Source organism: Podarcis bocagei (genome assembly GCF_964188305.1).
Source record: "Podarcis bocagei genome assembly, chromosome: 4".
Lineage (NCBI taxonomy): Eukaryota > Metazoa > Chordata > Lepidosauria > Squamata > Lacertidae > Podarcis > Podarcis bocagei.
The window spans coordinates 72,375,687-72,396,817 of record NC_138128.1 but is presented as its reverse complement, the minus strand read 5'-3'; the positions used below and the strand labels follow the sequence as shown (position 1 = coordinate 72,396,817).

The following is a 21,131-nucleotide window of genomic DNA, read 5'->3' as shown; positions in this document are numbered from 1 at the left end:
CCATCTACCTGCTAGTAACTGGAAAGGGAGCAGCACGGAGAGAAATTTGGGGGTGGGGAGCCTGACCAGTTCTATTGCAGTTCCACTGTATTTGGAGGTGCGAAGAGAGAAAGGGAGGGGGCTTCTGCCTTTCCTTGTGACACACAGCTTTTCTGTCACCTACAGCCAATCGTTCCTCCAGCAGCCGTAGGGGTACAGTTGCTCTCCAAATATGGTACACTGCAACCTCAGTCTAGGTGTGTCACAGGCAGGAGGGGATGTGTTGATGGTCTGGCCTTAAAACAGAAGACGAGGCGATCTATGCCCCTTTCACTACAGTTTTTTTATTCCAATACCTAACTTTGGATTTACAGCCGTACCTTGGAAGCCGAAAGGAAGCCGTTCCGGAAGTCCCTTTGACTTCCAAAATGTTCAACTTCCAAGGCACGGCTTCCGATCGGCCGCAGGAGCCCCGCCGGATGTTTGGTTTCCGAAAGAACGTTTACAAACCAGAACACTCACTTCTGGGTTTGCAGCTTTCAGGAGTCAAAACGTTCAACTGCTAAGGCATTCGTCAACCAAGGTACAACTGTATTTTTGTCAGATTAACAGCCTTTACAGGAGAGATGGGGAATCTGTGGTCCTCAAAATGTTGTTGGACTGCAACTCCCATCAGGGCAGCCAATGTGGTATAGTGGTTAAAGTGTCAGGTTAGGACCCAAGAGGTCAAGAGTTCAAATCCCCATTCTGCCACAAAGCTGGCTGTGTGACTTTGGGCCATTTGCCCAAAGTCTCTCAGCCTTTTGAGGACAAAATGGAAATACAGAGAACCTTGCGTGTGTACCCCCTTGAAGTTCTTGGAGGAAAGTTAGAATATAAATGTCAATAAGGTTTCTAGGAGCTATGAGCATGAAAGAAGGTGAGTGAGGTGGAAGAAGGCCAAGACTTGCAATGGAAAATACGAGCTGGCCAGCAGCATATAACTGCAGGAGACAACAACTGAAGTCCTTGTGAGCTTCCCAAACACCACGTCTCATTATGCATCTCTCTGGGAGCTGCCAAAGCGCAAGGGCTCATTAACCCCGCCCACCACCCTGCCCAGTGCAAACAAAGGTTTTAGCAGACGTCCCACTTTACACTCCACAACTGTTTATGCTCATCTCAAAAAGACAACAGAGATGTTTAGGTGCCACCACAGAAAATACACAATTCCTACCTTGCACGGAAGAGATATCCTAATGGGTATTACTGGCAGGAAGGAGGCCCTCCCTTGCAAAGCGCAGTGATCCGTTTGGTATACAAAACACTGAAATGGCATTTCCAACAATTGCTATCCAATTGCTTTTGGGAAGATGACAAGCAGGGTCTGCCTGTGATGATGGAGGCTTCTATTTAGCTATCAAGGCTAATAGCAGCCAATCCCCCATCATCTGCCTTATTATTATTATTATTATTATTATTATTATTATTATTATTATTATAAACTATCTATCCTAGCAGACAATTCCACATTTTGCGACACTGAATGCCATAAAAATGTCAATCTCCTTAAGTTGAGCATGCATCTAATGCAATCCCATACATGTCTACTCAGAAATAAGCTCCACTAATTTCAAGGGATCTTGAGGGAGGTTGCAGTCCTGCACTGTGCTGTCTTATATGCAGGTAAGATTTCGTTGAATGCAATGGGGCACATATGCATAAGGTCTGGAATTTATGTAACTAGCATGATTTTACATGTATTGTTTTTCATTGGGTTGTCCCTATTCTGCGATTCTGGGAGACGAGGTTGCTTGAACCAGCAGGGGAACAAACAGAAGAGCAGAGATTATCTTAGCTGATCCATCCCCATCGCCACAGTCTCTGCCAAAGCAGAGGGGAAACTGGCAAAACAGAGAACCAAGACGATTCCTCCCAATATTTATTTTTCCTGGTTAAATAGCATTTGGGGCGCATACCCGATTCAAAATCATGAATTACAAACACTTCTTTAACGTTACATAATAGATTGGAAACGTCATGGTTTCCAAAGTCAAACATCCATTGAGATCATATTTGTAAATAAACTGGAGATCATATTGGTAAATAAAAGAGAAACACCATCAATTGTTTGCTTTAGGAGTCTTGTAAAGGCATATGCGCAAAGGCTTTCTCTGATCCATAAGACGGGACCCTGTACTTCTGTTTTTCCTCTCAGCTTTTATTACATTGTTTTAGTGTTTCCGTTTTGCAAATGTTTAAAATGTTATGCAGCTTAGAAATACATTTGTATGTAAACAAAGTCTGAATTTTTAAAAAATGCAACCTATGCCACAATCCTCAGTCTGCTTGTTTCAGTAATAGCAGTTTTCAAAATGACAGCAAAAGCAAATAAGTGGATTTGCCAGTCCCACCTTGTGTTAATTTCTGTACAGTGGTACCTCGGGTTACAGACACTTCAGGTTCCAGACTCCACTAACCCAGAAATAGTACCTCGGGTTAAGAACTTTGCTTCAGGATGAGAACAGAAATCGTGTGCTGGCAGCGGGAGGCCCCATTAGCTAAAGTGGTACCTCAGGTTAAGAACAGTTTCAGGTTAAGAACGGACCTCCAGAATGAATTAAGTTCTTAACCCGAGGTACCACTGTACAGTGAATTAGGGCTGTGGCTGAATGTTTGAACATTCTCAGGACAAAAAGAAAGTTGTGATTTTGGAGGGGGCAAATGATGCCCCTCCTCCTCTCTTTGCCCAGCTGTATACTTTGCAGTATACATTTCTCAACTTTGCTGCCATTCTATATACCTCCTTGAGTAATCCCACCCAATCCAGGATCAGGCAGGGAGCAAGATGAAGTCATGCTTGATATCATATTTGGCCATGTGGGGTAATACTGATAACAAACAGGGCTACCCCTGCCCTGCATGCAAGGGAGTACCCCCACCCACCGACAGTGGGATGTGAAACACATAGCAGTCAAGTTCAACATTCCTAGAATGGACATGCTAGGAGATGCTTTGTACCAACCAGGAGAAAACTTACTGTTTCCTCCTGAGCTGGGACAAACTTCCTCTGCGTGTGACTAGATGTGGGCATTGCCTAAACTGGGTAGGGGAGCACACGCTCTTCTTTTGCTCCTCCTTCTCAGTTTTGTTTTTCTACATGTTAGCAGAAGTGACTGCCTGCCACTGCATGCACACAAAAGCTTATACCCAGAACAAGCTTAGTTGGTCTCTAAGGTGCTACTAGACAATTTTTATTTATTTTTTTTATTTTTTTTGACTGTGTCAGACCAACACTGCTACATACCTGAATCCCTTATAGGATAGTTCCGCATGTATGTATACTTTTGTAACCTGAGTCTGCCTTCAGGGATCCAACTGTGAACTGAATGAATGTGAGTAAATTACTTTTATATAGACTTTAATAAGATTGTCGTGTCTATTCTTTTAAAGAGGGACAAGAAGGGATCTTACCAGGAATTTTATATAGAGAGGTACAGATGAACCTACAACAAGCAAACTGCTGTGAGTTTAAAGGGGAATGTTTAAACTCTGCTAAGACATAGAACTTGCTAACACAAGTTAGGAAGGATATCATTGAACAATATATCCTCTCCTGCCTCCCTGAATATTCCCACACCCACTGCCAAGGAAACAGAGAAAACACTGCGGCAGTTTACCTGGCCATCCTCTCTGCAATACAGCAAGGTCAACCTCATTGTCTCAGCAACAGGGGCATATTTCATACTGCCCCACACATTTTGTGTGAAAGTGATCTTTCACAGGACACTACAAAAAGGCCAGCAAGACATGACCCCACTCCTTCAGCAAGAATATCTAGGTTCTTTTTAGCACATGTCCTAGATTTAGATAACAATCTTAATTTTTTAAAGGCCAATTACTTTTCTGGCGCATGCGATCTTAAGATTGCTTCACTACTCTACCAAATTACTGAAAACAAGACAGAAAGACATCCCGAGGCAGACAGACAGACTGCCTTATAGCTCCTTATAAGGCCTCTTAACAATAGTTCTGTGACAAGGCATGGTTTGGAACACAAAGGCTGATCCCGTCAGACAGCTGGCAGCACACCCTCCATAATAGACACGTCTCAGTGCCTGCAGAAGTGTAATTTTAGAGTCCAGGGCTTAATTTGAGCCAGACCTCAGTCCTGATACCCATTACCAATGTCAAGACTCAGCCAAGCCATGCATGAACCAACCTAAGGGTTTCTGAAGATGCAGGCTGCATTCCCACCTCACAAATCTAGGGTGTGGTAGGGCTTGCAGATCAGGCAGAGGGAGGGCCATAAAAGCCCAAATCCCAGCACTCCTCTTTTCAAAAATTAGACCTGCCAAACACAAACAAAAGAAAACAGCAGCCCCATAGACATCGTTCAGGAAACTTCGGTTCCCCAGTTACCTCATCCTTTTTTTCTACCAGATATTGCTGCACTCCAGCTCCCATCAGTCCCATCCTGCATGGCCGATGGTCAGGGATGATAGAACTTGTAGTCCAGCAAGATCCTGAGGGCACCAGTTAGGGGAAGTCTGTGTTCCTAGGCACCATTCTTGGCTGCCTGGTTACGGAAGCCAAAAAACAACATAGGGACCAGAGCTTCCTCTTGTTAGCTGTGATTTCATTGTTACAGTTTGCCGACAGCAAGGGTAGGAAGAGTCTATTTGCTCAAGGTGAAAGCATCCCGTAACGGAACCCCAGTGTAAAAAGGTAAAAGGTAAAGGACTGCTGTATGGTTAAGTCCAGTCAGAGGTGACTACAGTGGTACCTCGGGTTACAGACTCTGCTAAACTAGAAATAGTACCTTCAGGTTAAGAAATTTTCTTTAGGGCAAGTACAGAAATCACGCAGCAGCTGCACGGCAGCAGCGGGAGGCCCCATTAGCTAAGGTGGTGCTTCAGGTTAAGAACAGTTTCAGGTTAAGAACGGACCTCCAGAACGAATTAAGTTCTTAACCCGAGGTACCACAGTATAGGGTTGCAGCGCTCATCAAGCTTTCAGGCCAAGGGAGCTGGCATTTGTCCACAGACAGTTTTCCAGGTCATGTGGCCAACATGACTAAACTGCTTCTGGTGCAACAGAACACCATGATGGAAGCCAGAGCGCATGGAAACTCAGTTTCCCTTCCCGCCATAGTGGTACCTATTTATCTACTTGCACTGGTGTGCTTTCAAACTGCTAGGTGGGCAGGAACTGGGACAGAGCAACAGGAGCTCACTCTGTTGCAGGGATTCAAACCGCCGACCTTCTGATCGGCAAGCCCAGGAGGCTCAGTGGTTTAGACCACAGTGAAACCCGCATACCAGTGTCAATGGCTTCCACAAGGAAGCCACAGAAAGAATGTAGCTTGTCAAGAAAGACGTGGACTCGAAAAGGATGAAAACCACTATCCTACTATATCACACGGATCAAGAGTTTGCTGGGGTAGGTCCATTGTCCTACACACATAGTTGGTTTTTTTCTCCCATACAAGAGGTAAGCCAATGGTTTGAGCAATACAAGAGAGAGTAGAAAGAAAACTACTTCAAACATCTTTGATGAAGATGGGGCAAGTTTCTAGCCCACAAAAACCTTGGGGTCACATCTATACCACACATGTGAAGCACGTTGCTTCCCCCAAAAAATCCTGGGATCTGTGGTTTACCCCCTCAGAGAACTACAATCCCCAGCATTCTTCATAAACTGCAGTTCCCAGGATTCCTTGGGGGAAGCCATGGTGTGGATATGATTTGTATATAACACAGTAGACCAGCTGCAGCTATAAGGTTGCTTTTGCTACAGCAGACCAATGAAGCCACTCCCAGGAGACAAATCCATTTCAAACCTTCCCGTACCCTCATTCTGAAGGATTCAAACAGGCTCATGGGCAGCGCATGGCTGTGCAAAATGTTCTGATGCCCTCCAAGCTAACTAACAGCACAATCCTATAACAACATATTCTGGTATAAGCTCCATTGAGTTCAATGGGGGCTTACTCCTGGGATTGAGCCTAATAATAATAATATTTTTTTATTTATACCCCGCCCTTCCTGGTTCAGAAAACCAGGTTCAGGGTGGCTAACAACAAATTTAAAACACTTAATTGTAATACAACATAGAAGCAGCATAAAATACAGTATAAAAGCATGAATGGCAATCAAATTCAAAGTTCAAAAATCAATTTGGGGGAAATCCATCCAATAAACATTAGATAGTCACCAGGGCTAGCTGGCTGAATTAGTCCTACTTGGGCCAGCGAGGAGGCCAGGGGAGAATTAGCTGTGGGGTCCCAGAGTGGGAATCTTCATAAAAGGGGAGGAGGAGGGAAGAAAGGGGAAATAAAAGATCAGGCTGAATTCAAATTAAAGGCCAGGTGGAATAGCTCTGTCTTACAGGCCTGTAGGGCCCTAGTCTCATGGGACAGAGCATTCCACCAGGTTGGAGCCATCACTGAAAAGGCCCTGGCCCTAAGTCCATCTCTTAAAACATTCGGCATATAAAAGGGAGAAAACAGATTTATATATGTATGAAAATTATTGTTTCATGAGTAATATATTGAGGCAATAGGTTTATTAGAGTGGAAAAATTGGGAAAGGACAGGAAGTCAAACTTATGTACTAAATATATTTTAAAGGTAAAGGTAAAGGTACCCCTGCCCGTTACGGGCCAGTCTTGACAGACTCTGGGGTTTGTGCGCCCATCTCACATCTATTGGCCGGGGGCCAGCGCTGTCCGGAGACACTTCCGGGTCACGTGGCCAGCGTGACAAAGCTGCATCTGGCGAGCCAGCGCAGCACACGGAACGCCGTTTACCTTCCCGCTGGTAAGCGGTACCTATTTATCTACTTGCACCCGGGGGTGCTTTCGAACTGCTAGGTTGGCAGGCGCTGGGACCGAGCAGCGGGAGCGCACCCCGCCGCGGGGATTCGAACCGCCAACCTTTCGATCGGCAAGCCCTAGGCGCTGAGGCTTTAGCCCACAGCGCCACCCGCGTCCCAAATATATTTTAGGAGGACTTATATTCTTTTGTTGGGTTTTCATTTTGACAAAACTGACTTGTGTAAAATAAAGAAGAGATGTCTTTGATGTACAGATGCAAGTATGAACAATAAAGCATTTAAAAAACAAACAAACCATTCAGCATAACATCACACAAGGCCTTTCCTTCCCATTCCTTTCTCCACAAAGTGCCTTTTGCCTCTGCCGGGGAAACAATGGGTTCCCCACCCCCATGTGCTATAGTATACTGTCTTGAAAACCGTTAGGCTTACAAACAAGCCATGGGAGGCACAAATAGACTTGGGAGACTGCCAAAGAAACTTGCTGCATGGGAGTTTTCCAAATCTGGCACGAGAAGAAATAAAACTATGGCTTTAATTCTAAGCGCACTTGGAAATTCATTCCACTGTCAGCAGCATTCACTTCCAGATCAGCATGCTAGTCCTTAAGAAAAAAGAAAAGAAAAACAGAGGTGCACCACATACTGCCCACCTAGGCTCTCACTGACATTTTTTTTATTGTCCACAGGTTCCAAATTAGAAGTCTCAGAATCCTAGCTTTAAAAACAAAACGGAAAAGGGGGGGAGAGTAGTCCCTCCTTGATTACAGAGAGAATAATTTTCCATTTCACAGATAAGCCCAACATTCATAACTTCCTGCCGGTCATATATCAAGGTTTTTATCTAGATAACACACTGAACAACCTAAAGCTGTATATAAACGTTACGTATTGATCTGCTTTCTTTCTTTCTTTTTTCAAAGTCAATCTCCAGTTTGTGAAAGATTACTTTTGTTTCATATAGCTAAAAAAAGGGCACTTGGTGCGGAAAGGTAGCAATGTGCTCCTCAATGCTCAAAGCATTGTCCCCGAAGGGGGCAATGACAATAAAGATATTATTATTATTATTATTATTATTATTATTATTATTATTATTATTATTTCAACAGCATCAAGACAACATGCAACACCCAAGAATGTAAGGCACCTTCCACAAACCTGAGAATTAAAATAGAAGATCCAGGGGCTAAGCACCTGACATTTCTGATTTGCTTTTATAGATATATAAACAAACAAACCTACTAAATAGCCACAGAAATCAGTAAGTGAAGAGCTGAGATGAAGAGGGACCTGTTTAAACGAGGCAAGCAAAACAGGTATCAAAGATTTTACATGCATGGAAGAACTGACCCTTTTTCCATCCCAGAGTGCGGGAGGAAAGGGTTTCGAACCATAAAAGAGAACAGCAGAGAGGAGAAAATTCCGAAGGTACCTGACTTGAGGAATCAGGGGAGCGCATCCAGTATCCTTTTCCTGGTGCACTGAAGAACAACAATAAATAAATACATAAACTTCGGCGATTCAAACGATGCCGCCCAACTTTCTCGGGAGCGATTTAAAAGGGAGCTTCTTCCCTCCTTTCTCTCTGCAAATTCTCAGGACGTTCCATCAAAGGCTTTGCTGCTGCTGCTACTGCTGTCGCCGCTGCTACTTCGGTGGCTAGGCAGTTAAAACCATCTCTGGGGGTGGGGGGGCAAAACAATTGCTGCCGCAGAGTCTTCTCAGCTGAAGCCGAGAGACTGTAGCACTTTTGTTTTCGAGAGATCAAAAATCCTATCCCGTTTGCCAATGAAAACAGGGGCCGGCAGAGCCCCGGGAATCTGCACACTCTGAGCAGAACAGCCTCGGCTGTCTGTGAGCTGGAGGGTGGGGGGGTGGGCTTTATATAAAAAGAGGGCCAGCTCAGTGGGCTTCTCTGCCAATGAAAAGCTTGGGATTCCTGGCAACCAAAGCCACAAGGCACTAGGAGACCACAGGCCATAGAGACTGCCAAGGCAGGACAAGGTTTCCGTACAGACGATGAGGAAGGCGCAGATTTCTCGGCTCAGGAATCGAACCGCTGGACGGGCTTCTTCTGCACCTTTTGAGAAACATCACCACCTCTCCTGACAGGGATGCTTTTCTAGATGTAGCTTTCTGCCATCATTTGCTTTTCGCGTTTATTCTCCTTTTCAGGAGATGTCTCAGCAACCACCAATCCAGGAAGAAAAGCAGAATCCGTAAAACAAGGAATCGACTGCTGGTTGTTCTTTCCTTGAAATGCTCCAACACTTTCAAGGTAATTACTAAAATATTTTATTCCCACCCAACTATCAGTATGTAAAATTAAACAGGCAGGGACTGGTATACAATCACATAAGAATGTGTCATTATCTACTTCGACTGCCTGGCTTTACAGGGGCTGCATACTGATGTCTATGGTTTTCATCGTGTTTTTCAAAAGCATAGGCAGCCTTGAGTATTTGGAGAAGCGAGGAAAATTAATAAAAGCTTCTCTCTTTGAAAAGGGAGATGCTAATGGAAAATAGCCTACGTGCAACTGCACTTGATTGCATTCATTCTATTTCATCCTAGCTGATAACTTTTCTACATATCCCTTATCACTTCCGCTACTGTTTAAAAATCTAAATTACAATCTGCTTGGAGCAAAGACTCAAGACTCATTTCTTACTGTGTAGGTCGGTGGAAGCACCAGAAATTGCTCAATTTAGTATTAACCACTCTCCGGGCAGGTAATGTGAGGTCCATTAGTTTTAACATGCAACAATACTTCCAGTCAATTTTTTAAATGTATCCATCTTATTGCACTGAACTGCTAATCATTTCCGCAGTGAACCAGGTCCTGAGATGGCTGGCACAATGTTGACTCAGCAGTTTCATAAGGAACTGTTAGCTCCTCTCTGGCAAGATGTCAGTGTTCCAAATGGGCATCACTTTGCAGGAGAGATGCACCCGTTCTCCTTTCGCAATACCTGGAAGCACAATTCAGTTGCGCATCCCTTTCCCACTATTTCGCCGAATGCACGAAGCAGCCCCAAGCTTATTTACTCCTCGTGTCTCATCCACCATCCATTTTCACCTGCAGTCTGCAGTTTTGCCCCACCCCCAAAAAACGAAAACAGAGAGCAGCACCATAGCACAAGGGAAGAAAAGCCAAAGCTTCCAGGTCCAACTAATATAAATATATAAGTTCAGTTTCAGGTTTCTCTTCAGATTCAGCTGCAGACATCAGAACAGAGACAGAGAGAAGGTACACACACACACACACCAGACCCAGCAAAACAGATCTTGCCCTGCCTAAGGAGACCCACCACGCATCCAAATCCTCCCAATCTCATAGCCTTTTGCTGTGATGTTTCTTTTACAGAGTCAGCCCAATACATTTTCCTACCTGAGGCAGAAATTCCTAGTGCCCTCACCCAGTCAAGGTGTGCAGTACTCACATTCTGGCCCCCAAAATGTAGGGGGGACTCACAAGCATCTCACCTTGGGAGTGAAACTACAACAACAATCAAAACAGTAATTTGCTATTATTTCATGACACCCAAAATCAGCTTCATGAGGCAGTGGCCTCACTCTGCCTAATAGTAGCTCTGCTAGTAAACGGTTGTGACCCTTTTCACCATTGGCTTCTAAAACCTTTCTGTAGAAAACTGTTTAACGTCTGCAGCTAGCACAGTTGTAGAGTTGATTATTTGTAAGCAGGAGATCGCAGGTTCAATCCCTGGCAACTCCAGGTACGGCTATGAAATATCTTCGCCCACCCTAACATTATCACACCCCTCACCTTTTGGAGTCTCTCTCTACGGTCAGTAAGTTTCATCTGAGAAAGCATTGGATTAAGTGGCAACCATGCATAAACGAGACACGCTCTTTAAATATTATGCTTCCTCCTCCTACGAGGCTGCCAACCTGCACTGCAGCTGCCAAGCAGAAGCCAAATATTTATGGGAGGCCACGGAGCCAAAGGAAAAGTAGTGAAAAGGCATTCAGCCCAATAAACATCAGGAGGAATGTAAAGGGAACCCAGGCAGTGCCCGAAAATGGTAACGCTTGAAGGCCTGGAAGGCTGTTAATACAATGCTCATGCTACGGGCTGTTAAGATACTAGCCAAACTACACGGGCTCCTTACAAGCTGGCATGAGGAATTCATTTTACTTTGGCTTGGCCCAGGAACTCCTTGCTGGCCAGGATGCTAAGGCTGCTGTGGCCTGGGTTTGCTTTCCATAGGCTTAAGCATATGTCAGTCTGAGCACCAAGATAAGAAAACTAAAAGGCATGGCATAAGAAATCAGAAAATTTCCCCTGCAAGGAATGTGTGGTGGAGATTTGCAGCGGTCCTTTCAAACAGATAAAATGGGCAAGACACAGCAGGCCAACAAAGGAAGAGAGCTAAAAGTTCACATGATATTGCCTTTTTTAAAAAAAAATCAAAGCTAAGCAGAATTTTGCAACAATCGGGGGGGGGGATACTTTTCTGTTGTTGCTAATTGTTGCAAAGCTGCCCAGAGAATGGATTTACTGTATTTTCATTTTATTTTCTCTTCTCTCCCCCCCCCCCCCTTCTTCAAATGAGGACTGTTGCCAAGCTGTTTCCAAGTGGTGGAGATTTCCTTTCACAGATCAGTGTTATTAACTCTTGCTGCCACAATGCTATTTGTGAAACCGGAGAGCTCAAGAGGAAAGGGGGAAACAGCTCAGCATTAACTTTCCTAAGGAAAGGAAGCTTGCAAGAGTTCTGTTCCGTGGTGAGAGAGACGCTTATGCTCTGAAAAACAATGTTTGTAGGGAAACCGTGCAAATTTGCTGTACAGGCACCAACAGCAACCCAATATGGGACAATCCTCTGCATTAGTAACCATTTTAACTTCAGTAAAGGTCAAGTAGCCCCAGGCCTCCATTAAGTCCCCCGAGTGAATGGGTTTTAGAAGATGGTTGGAAAAGATAATGCAAATGGGGGAGTGGGGGTACTGCCAAAATCTCTGCCACCGGCCTTTCTCCTTCAAGCAGCGCAAGTTGTTTGATGTTGTCATAAATGTGCCATCTTCCAGAGAAGTAGCTGTTGTTAGTTGTTTGCCACAAAAAATAAAACAAACTTGTGGCACCTTAACACATTTATTGTAGCATATGCTTTCATGCACCAAGGGCCAAGTGCACCCTGATGCACAAATGCTTATGCCGTAATAAATCTGCTCTATCTTTAAGATGCCACAAGCCTCTTTGTTGACATAAATGTGGAAAGTTATGATCAGAAACACTATTTTTACTTTCAGGTGCCTCTGGCATGGCACATGCCATTAAGTTTTCTGTGAATTATAGGGATGCAAGCTGATATATGAATGAGCACATCTAAGAATGGTTGGTAGAGGGACGCGGGTGGCACTGTGGGTTAAACCACAGAGCCTAGGACTTGCCGATCAGAAGGTCGGCGGTTCGAATCCCCGCAACAGGGTGAGCTCCCGTTGTTCGGTCCCAGCTCCTGCCAACCTAGCAGTTTGAAAGCACATCAAAGTGCAAGGAGATAAATAGGTACTGCTCCGGCGGGAAGGTAAACGGCGTTTCCATGCCTTGCTCTGGTTCGCCAGAAGTGGCTTAGTCATGCTGGCCACATGACCCGGAAGCTGTACGCTGGCTCCCTCGGCCAGTAAAGCGAGATGAGTGCCACAACCCCAGAGTCGTCCTCGACTGGACCTAATGGTCAGGGGTCCCTTTACCTTTACCTAACAATGGTTGGTAGTTCTTAATGACTTTCAGATCTCTCCCAGCATTGAGATCCCAAAAAGAGACAGTTACATGGAAACACGATAGTACTACTTCCTTTATCCCACATGCGGGGAACCTTTGGCCCTTCAGGTGATGCTGAGTGACAATTTCCATCATCGCTTGCTACGGTGGCGTAGCATGTGCAGGGGGGGCCGGCCGCACCGGGAGCAACATCTAGGGGGGCGCGCTCGCACTTGCAGCTCTCTGCCCCTACCTGGCTCACTCACTCTCTCTCACTGCAGTGCTGGCTGTGCGAATCCGATCCGAGCAGCTGGGTCGCCGCCCACTGTGGAGGGGGTGGGTGCCAGGCGTGCGGTGCGGAGAGAGAACGAGGGACTATCTGGGGGAGGGACAGTGCAGCGGCCGCCCAGCGCAGCGCTGAGCGCGGAAGAGAACCACACCAGACCAGACCAGGCAGCAGCAAGAAGAAGCTGGCAGTGGCGGCAGGTTAGGGGTTAGGGGGCGCAAATTACTTGCCTTGCCCCGGGTTAGGGGGCGCAAATTATTTGCCTTGCCCCGGGTGCTGACAACCCATGCTACGCTGCTGGCTTGCTATTGGCCATGCTTGCTGGGGCTGATGGGAGTTGTAGTTCAGCAACATCTAGAAGGTCAGTGGGTTCCCACCACTTTTCATCCACAATCAGTTGCTGTTTTCCTTCCACACCTAAAGCTCATTTCTAAACCACTTCATATTTTAAAAATCTCTAAATGGTGCACAGCAAAGCCATCAATATGAACCACAAAAGTCAACAGCTATTTTAATACTAGATCTATACCTTTTATTCATTGCTGTATTCTTTTATTCATTACCATCACATTTAACACGAGGACAGCTCGGTTCTATTTTTATTTATAGCATATCAAAAACTTCAATAAGTTGTCAAATGGGGACCTCTTCTGGCAAAGTAAGGCATTCCCACACAAACTGCTTCCTTTAAACCAGAGCTTACCAAACCTCTCTCACTACCAAAGGAACACAAGCGAACAGCAAAGAACCTGCACAAGCAACGCTGACACCAAACCCTACATCATAGCTGTCAACTTACAGATTTGAAAATAAGGGGCCAGCAGCCTTGAAAATAAGGGACCAGCAGCCAAAATAAGGGACCTGCAGCCTCACCTGTTCCAGGCACTCCAGTCTTCCTGTCCTCCTGCGGTCTGGTCAAACTCATGCTGGTAGCTTCGAGAACACTGTCCAACCAACTTTGTAACCAGAGGTTCAACTGAATAGAATCTGAATCACACGCACCACAAGGCCTATGCAGCCTCAACTTAAGATGGCTCCCCAGCCTGGCTTTGCACTGCAAAGTTTGCAGCAGCACGTGCAACAAAATGGCGTCCAGCATTCAAAAAACCCCTCAGCTTGCATTAACTAGCCACACACAAGGCATGCAGGCTCCACCCCCCAGTCGTTCTTAGACTTCTTATTGGGTGAGCAACACAGCCAAGCAACACAGTTGGAGCCTTCCTCCTCCCTGGCCGGCAGGGAGAGAGGGAGAGGAGCTGCTTCCTTTGAAATTTAAGGGACATCATTTAAGGGACATCTATCAATAAGGGACAGCAGCGGGACATGGCGCTGGAATAAGGGACTATCCCTTCAAATAAGGGACACTTGACAGCTATGCCCTACATATAGTAAGTAAAATAGAAACATCGCCACCCGACCCCACCCCCAGTCATCTTTCCCCCCTTTCTTCCTAATGTCTCAACAAATGAAACTGATTTGTAAAAATGTTACATGGGAAGAAAAAACACGAGAGAGAAATATTGCACACTTTTGTAAATCAACAAAATCTTTAACGAAACAAAAAACCAGAGCTTGCTCCTACCAGGGCTGGAAAGGGTTAGTTTAGCCTCCTGTTTCCTAGGAAAACTTAATTACTGTTTCGCAAAATGATGCAAGTTTTAAAAGAGTACTGTATCACCAACATGAAAAGTTCAGAAAGCTCTGTTTGAAACTACTGTACTGGGAAAGGTTTTACAGAAATTTTACCCATTTACACGTGGTGGGCAGCTCAACAACTGAAGGCAAACTTACAAATGACATATTCCTAAGACCTGGAACGTGGAGCAGGGCTCAGGTACTACTTCACACCACTGACCCACATCAAACACTTTTCAAAACATGTGTAAGCAACTTGTTTTGTGGGGTGTTTTCCCCCTACAATACACAGGGCTATCAGCTGATTAACCACCTCCTCTTGCTTGGATACATCTGCATATTATTAAAACTACAGGAGAGGTGCCCTTTTGAGAATGTGAAGGAAGTGCAAGAAAGCTTTAGTTTATAAAATTGCAAGTTGCCATTCACAATCCTCCTCTTCTATAACCTAAATGCATGCAATTGCACCTGTTCATTTTCAGACTCTTTGAAACCCTTTGCCTCTGTCTCTACATTGCAAGCAACCCCTCCCCCCCTTTTTGCTTACGTTTATCTGTAAAGAATGTAATGTACGTACAGCAATTTTATATAAAGCAACTATAGTATGTCATTAGAGGGAAATGCTATCATCAAATTCTTAATTTGTATCCCCATTGAAGTTGGTCCTCAGCAAACAGCTATAAAAGCTTGCAGCCTTAACAACACAGGTCTTGTGTTTGTTTGTTTACTGAGCCCTTTGCAACGTGAGGTATGCAGACTGGAAATTAATTCCAAAACTCTTCTCTAGACTTTGGAACTATGTGCAAAATGCCTGCCACTAGACAATGCTCCGTGAAGATCATATATAGATATACCTGTTTCAGACACCAGTCTTAATGCCTTGTGCATTTTAATTTGCTTCCAGGACATTTGCTTATGCTTTCAGATTTATACCTCAGACATGCATCCACAATGAATGGGAGGGAGAGCTGGACTCTCCCTACGGATGTGCCTGTCTAACCCCCTTCCTTGGATAAACCTTGCAGGTTGCAGACCCATCAGATGCCAGCGTGAATGACTGAAAGAACAAAATAATTGCAACCTATACTTTTCTACTAGAGAAAAAAAGGGTTCTGGTACTGCGTACTCTTGAGTACCCCCAGAGAGAGAGAGAGAGAAAAGCAGTGGTTGTAACTGTATAATAAGAACACAAGATTTTAAAAGGTGCATGGATAAGAATTGTACATAACAATTGGTGACGGGGTTCTGTGGCTTTTTTGTGAAAAAGCAACAAATAAAGGAAGTCTAATGATCCACTCTGGAGCATTCTGGATTTGTTTGCAGAGCACAAACGCTCAAGAAGAAACCCTAGTGATTCTCTATCAACAAAAACAAATTTCTAGAACAAAACTGTCATCAACAGGGCAATCCTATACATGGCTATTCAAAAGTAAGCCTACACTGAAATTTAAGGAGAATTATTCTCTGGTAACTGTTATAGGTCTAAAGCCTAAATTGTTTCTAATATTTTGTTAGGAGCCACCCAGAGTGGCTGGGGCAACCCAGTCAGATGGACTTACTTACTTACTTACTATTATTATTATTACTACTACTACTACTACTACTAACATACAGGCATGCAAAGGCTCCATAACCCAGTCTAAGCAAGGGCAAGACATTAGCAGCTCCACATTTGGAGAGCCAAAACACTAGAAGCCCAGCTGCTCTCTAGGATACCCTTGCAAGCTTGTGACTGCTGTCTTTTATGCACAGGTGTAGCTAAGCACACAAGGATTTCTGCTTCAGAAAGCAATGAGTAGAACAAACAACAGACAGTTTGCCAGACCAGCCGAGAGCACCCACTTGATTATGCCACTGATGCACTATCCGCATGACAAGAGAGGCACTCTTAGGTGGGGATAATGCTGAATTTTAATGCCCACAGATGCAAGGACAGTAAAATATAAGCTGTATGCTACAACAACAACAACAACAACAACAACAACAACAACAACAACAACAACAACAAGACACATTCCAACCACAGCCCAAAAATAGGAGAAGCTTTGAGAGGATTGTGAAGGGGTGACATTACAGCCGCTTTAAGAAGAACGTAATAAGCAATCTTCTGTCAAAGCCAGTGCAGTATTGTCTAATATTCTGATTGGCAGTGGCTCTCCGAGGACAGAAAAGGCCTCTTATCAAATGTCTTTCAAAGTATGTGTTCTGCCTGAGATCTAAGTCCTTCCCTTTCAACAGATAAAATTAACACGGAGGCATAGGTCACCGGGCACACAGCAGCAACAATGTGCGTTCATCAAAAATATGTTGTTGTTGTTTTAAAAAAGTCTATTATAATAAAAGACAAGTGTTTGCACATTACACTAAGCCATTCAGTACGGTTTAGTAAGCTAACCTGTGCACACAGTCCAAGCACCGCTGCTTTGCTCCTCCACCTTGCACAAGCAAGTAAACAAACCACAATGGAGATAGTTTAGCTGCATAGCCCGGTTTTCAAATCCAGAATCTTGGTTTGTTTCACCCTATTAAACCACAATCAAGCACAACCATGATCCTGGGCTTGGACGTCATGCTAAGCCATAGGTAGGCAAACTAAGACCCAGGGGCCGGATCTGGCCCAATCACCTTCTAAATCCAGCCCACAAACGGTCTGGGAATCAGTGTGTTTTCACATGAGTAGAATGTGTGCTTTTATTTAAAATGAATCTCTAGGTTATTTGTGGGGCATAGGAATTCGTTCATCCCCCCCAAAAAATATAGTGTGGCCCCCCACAAGGTCTGAGAGACAGTGGACCGGCCCCCTGCTGAAAAAGTTTGCTGATCCCTGTGGTAAGCTATCCCCATCATGGTTTGTTTACGCATTTGTGCAAAGACAGGAGCAAAGCAGGAGTGCTCAGGACACAGCTCATGCACATTATGGCTTACTAAACCATATTTATGGGGTCCCCAACATGATGCCCTTGGGCACAATGGCACCCTTGAAGACTTTCCCTGGTGCACACAAAGCTACTGCACACACTCCAATGCTCGTCCTCCACACTTCCTGGTGAAGGGGCAATGGTTACCTTTCTTCTTGTGAGATGAAGGCAAGCATGGGAAGAATGGCGCTCTTTCCCACTTCCTCTTTCAGCTCTATATGCTTCTCAAGGCCCAGAGCGGCACCTGAGCAGAAATTGGAGCAACTAAGAAGGGCAGGAGAGAAAGGGTTTGAGCGGCGGGGGGGGGGGGGGAGGAAAACAGTAATCGGAGGGGAGGCAAAGAAGACAAAGCTGGGTGTTGCAGGAGTCAAGAGGGAGACAGTGCCAGAGAGGGAAAAGAGGGAATGCCAGAGAACTAAGGCAGGTGCAATTTACACAGTAAATTGAATAATATTGAAATGGAATAATCTCCCCATGGATCCTGCCTCTCCTCCATCCCCACCAAACCATCCTGAAATCACATCTCCATGGAATGACCTGCAAAAACATGGCCCTGATACATGAATCCTTTTGATCCTCATAACTTTTTTTTTAACAAGGGATCCACTCAAAACCTTTGTTAAATCATAGGTGTCTTCTATTGTTTACAGATGACTTCTGTGATTTGTTGATGGTGTCGTTGCCATCTTATGTCATGAATATCCAGGAGGACCAATGTTTTCCCCCCTGTTAATAGCAGGCACAGGATCTACAACGCCTTACTACCTTTGTAAACTTTCATTTTGTAGTGTGCTTTTTGGAGTCTCCTTGTAAAGTTATGCGAATTCAAGTGGATTTGTTTTTAATTCCATGGGATCCTACTTTTACCTGGACCCCAGTTGTACCCACACCTTCCCCTACCTATGCAAAGCCCATCACACTCTTTCAAAACTCCAAAGGTGCCCACAGGCTCCAAAAGGCTGGCGAATGCTGGCTTAGCATTACAGTATGTGCAAATACTGCCAGTGGCTGGGAAGAGGGGAAGTGTTCAGAAAGACTGGTCCACAGCATTTGCAGTAGGAGATCTATAAGGAGAAGCAGGTGCTGCTGTGAAAAAATTCGCTTGGAAAAGAGCAACAGTGACATGTCAAGGGATGGAGGGTGGGCAATACATCACAGGTCTGGAGACACCCATTTATACTGTATTTAAGTAAAAGCAGAAGCCATGCCATGGAAACCAACAGCAACCTGTGCTGACTCAGTAAGGGTTTTCTGTTATGATCGTGTCCATTTGTATCTTGCAGCATAGCAAGTGAGGTGAAGCAAAGAAATCACAGTTGCATTTGGAGAAGACTCATGCAGTAAGCACACAATGTGGTTTGGTACATGGCCAAGTCTAGAAAGGAAAGCCTCGAAAATGCAAAATATCGCTCCCAGTCAGTGCAGGCCTTGTAACTCCCAAGGCAAAGCAAACCTATTTCCTTCCTAATGGAATGAACTGCCTCCTCTGGTTGCAAGGCTTTTGTGCTAGACTACAGAGTACTGATTCCATCAGGGATCCCATGGGGAGATGTGGAATGTTTTCTTCTTTTTTATATATATTTTTAGGGTAAAGGCTGAAGAGTCAAAAGGAAAGCAGATGAAGCAGAGAAAGCTCAATTTCCTAGGAAGGTGGGTTCCCCGCCCCCCAATTAGCAACATTGTGGATTATCAGGCTGTTGCAGAGAAATAAGACAGCCCCATTGACTATGTGAACAAAAAAGTGCTTAAAACAGTAGGCATGAGACAAGAGATCAGAACAGAACAGGGTGGCATTCCACTAAGTTTCACTAAGAGTAGACCCACTGAAATAAATGAACACGGCTAAGTTAGGCTGATTAATTTCAATAGGTCTACTCTGAGTAAAAACACCAACAATAATACACGTGTGAATTCTTTTAGCCATGCACTAACCACCACTTACCTCACTTTAAAACTGATCCTAAACACACATACAAAAAAACCCCCAGATCCTACTGAGATTCACATTACCAGTGGTTATTTCTAGATGGCCACAAACTAACACAAGAGGGTTGTTTACCATTGTATGTAAGAGAGTGCCTAGGTTTTGAACAGAGGACCTTTCGCTCTGTGTCTCTTCCAAAGTGAGGCTCATACCCTCTACAAAGCCTTCCTCAATCTGGTGCCTTCCAGATGTTCTGGACCAAAACTCCCATCACCCCTGACCACTAGCCCGACTGGCTGTGGCTGATGGGAACTGGCACTCCAAGGTATCTGGAGAGGTCAGGATGGAGATGACTGCCTTAGAGACCCACACAGAGAATTGCACCCACATCTTCCCCTACCTATGCAAAGGATGCCTTTTAACAATGCCTTTTGGTCTCCGACCAGGAATGGGGTGTTTCTTTTTTTTTCAAGGAAAAGTATTGGATCGCACACATGCTGCCCATTCAGAGTATGCATGCATGCAATAGGATACGAACCCAATTCAGACCCACTGAATGAAACTTACTTCCGAGTAAACATGTATGGACCAGCCTGCTGTGAGGCTGCAACCCTAAGCACCCCTTCCTGGGAAGCCAGCTGCAATGAGCCCCGTGGGGTTTACTTACGAGTAGGCATGAAGCGCGCCGGGATGCCAACGCGAGGTTCCCTTGGCCAAGCCAGCGAGCGTCTCGCATCCAAGAAAGTCTGCAGGGGCGACGGCTGAGATCTTGCCCTTCAGCCTCGACAGCTGCCCTCGGCAGGGCAGGCCTCCGATCCCCGGCGGGCTGCGGGAGTCACGAGGGCTGGGGAACTCAAGGCGGCCCCTGATGCCTCTACTCCTTCCCGGTGGCTCTTAGCGGTAAACCGGTGCATGGAGACGAGACTCATGCGGCAGCGGCAGCAGCAGCAGCACTTCCTGCCAGCTCGCCAGGAGACGCGGGGAGCGAGGGCGGCGGGACGGACCCAAAAGGCGGAGCACCAAAGGAGGGGACTCACTCACCGGAGGGACGGCATCCCCTGCCGGCTCTGGAGAGAGGAGCTGCGCAGAGGGGCGCCGCCTGGGCCAGCCTTTTGTTCCTCCTCCTCCCCAGCGCCCGGGGCGCATCCACTACCGCGCGCGCCTCTCAGGGCTGCCCGCCCTCCCCAAAACAAGGAGCCGGGCGGAGTTCCTGCCTCTTGCCGAAGCTCCAGGTTCCGATCGCCGCTTTTTCTCCAGCGGACGGAACCCCCTCAGGCTCACCGGCCGCCCTCGCTTGGCTACAAATGTGCGCACAAAAGCGCCGGCGGCGGAGGGAGGGACATGCGCAGCCGGCTGCGCTTTCCCAGCTGCTGCAGCTGTTTCCCGGCGCAGACAGATGGCTCTTTTCAGCTACTGCTCTTGCGCCCGTCCCAGGAAAAAGCAGCACTCGGCCCCGCCCCTCCTTTCCTCTTTCTTTCTTTCTTTCTTTGCACACACCTCATTATGCAGAACTTAAACCTAAAGCTCAGTGCATGTTTTGAACCGCCGAAGGATGGGAGCGGCTTCAGAAACTTGGGTGTGCAGATTTACTCGTTTGCCAGAAAGCATGTTGTTGTTTGTTGTTGTTTAGTCGTGTCCGACTCTTCGTGACCCCATGGACCAGAGCACGCCAGGCACTCCTGTCTTCCACTGCCTCCCGCAGTTTGTTCAAACTCATGCTGGTAGCTTCGAGAACACTGTCCAACCATCTCGTCCTCTGTCATCCCCTTCTCCTTGTGCCCTCCATCTTTCCCAACATCAGGGTCTTTTCCAGGGAGTCTTCTCTTCTCATGAGGTGGCCAAAGTATTGG

The 21,131-nt window shown here is 45.7% G+C and overlaps 1 protein-coding gene across 3 annotated transcripts in view; it reads right to left on the bottom strand.

Moving 5' to 3' along the window:
* The window catches only part of PALD1 (phosphatase domain containing paladin 1), a 106,349-nt gene extending 85,785 nt beyond the window's left edge, over positions 1-20,564 (bottom strand). Inside the window, exon 1 of one of the 3 annotated variants that reach the window (XM_081189592.1) lies at positions 19,949-20,564. The gene's annotated coding sequence lies outside the window, so the exon portion shown is untranslated. Of the gene's footprint in view, positions 1-8,225; positions 8,632-10,580; positions 10,747-19,948 lie in introns of those variants that run through there. The other 2 variants (XM_081189593.1, XM_081189591.1) reach the window with 2 other exon arrangements.
* Positions 20,565-21,131: the final 567 nt, after the last annotated feature.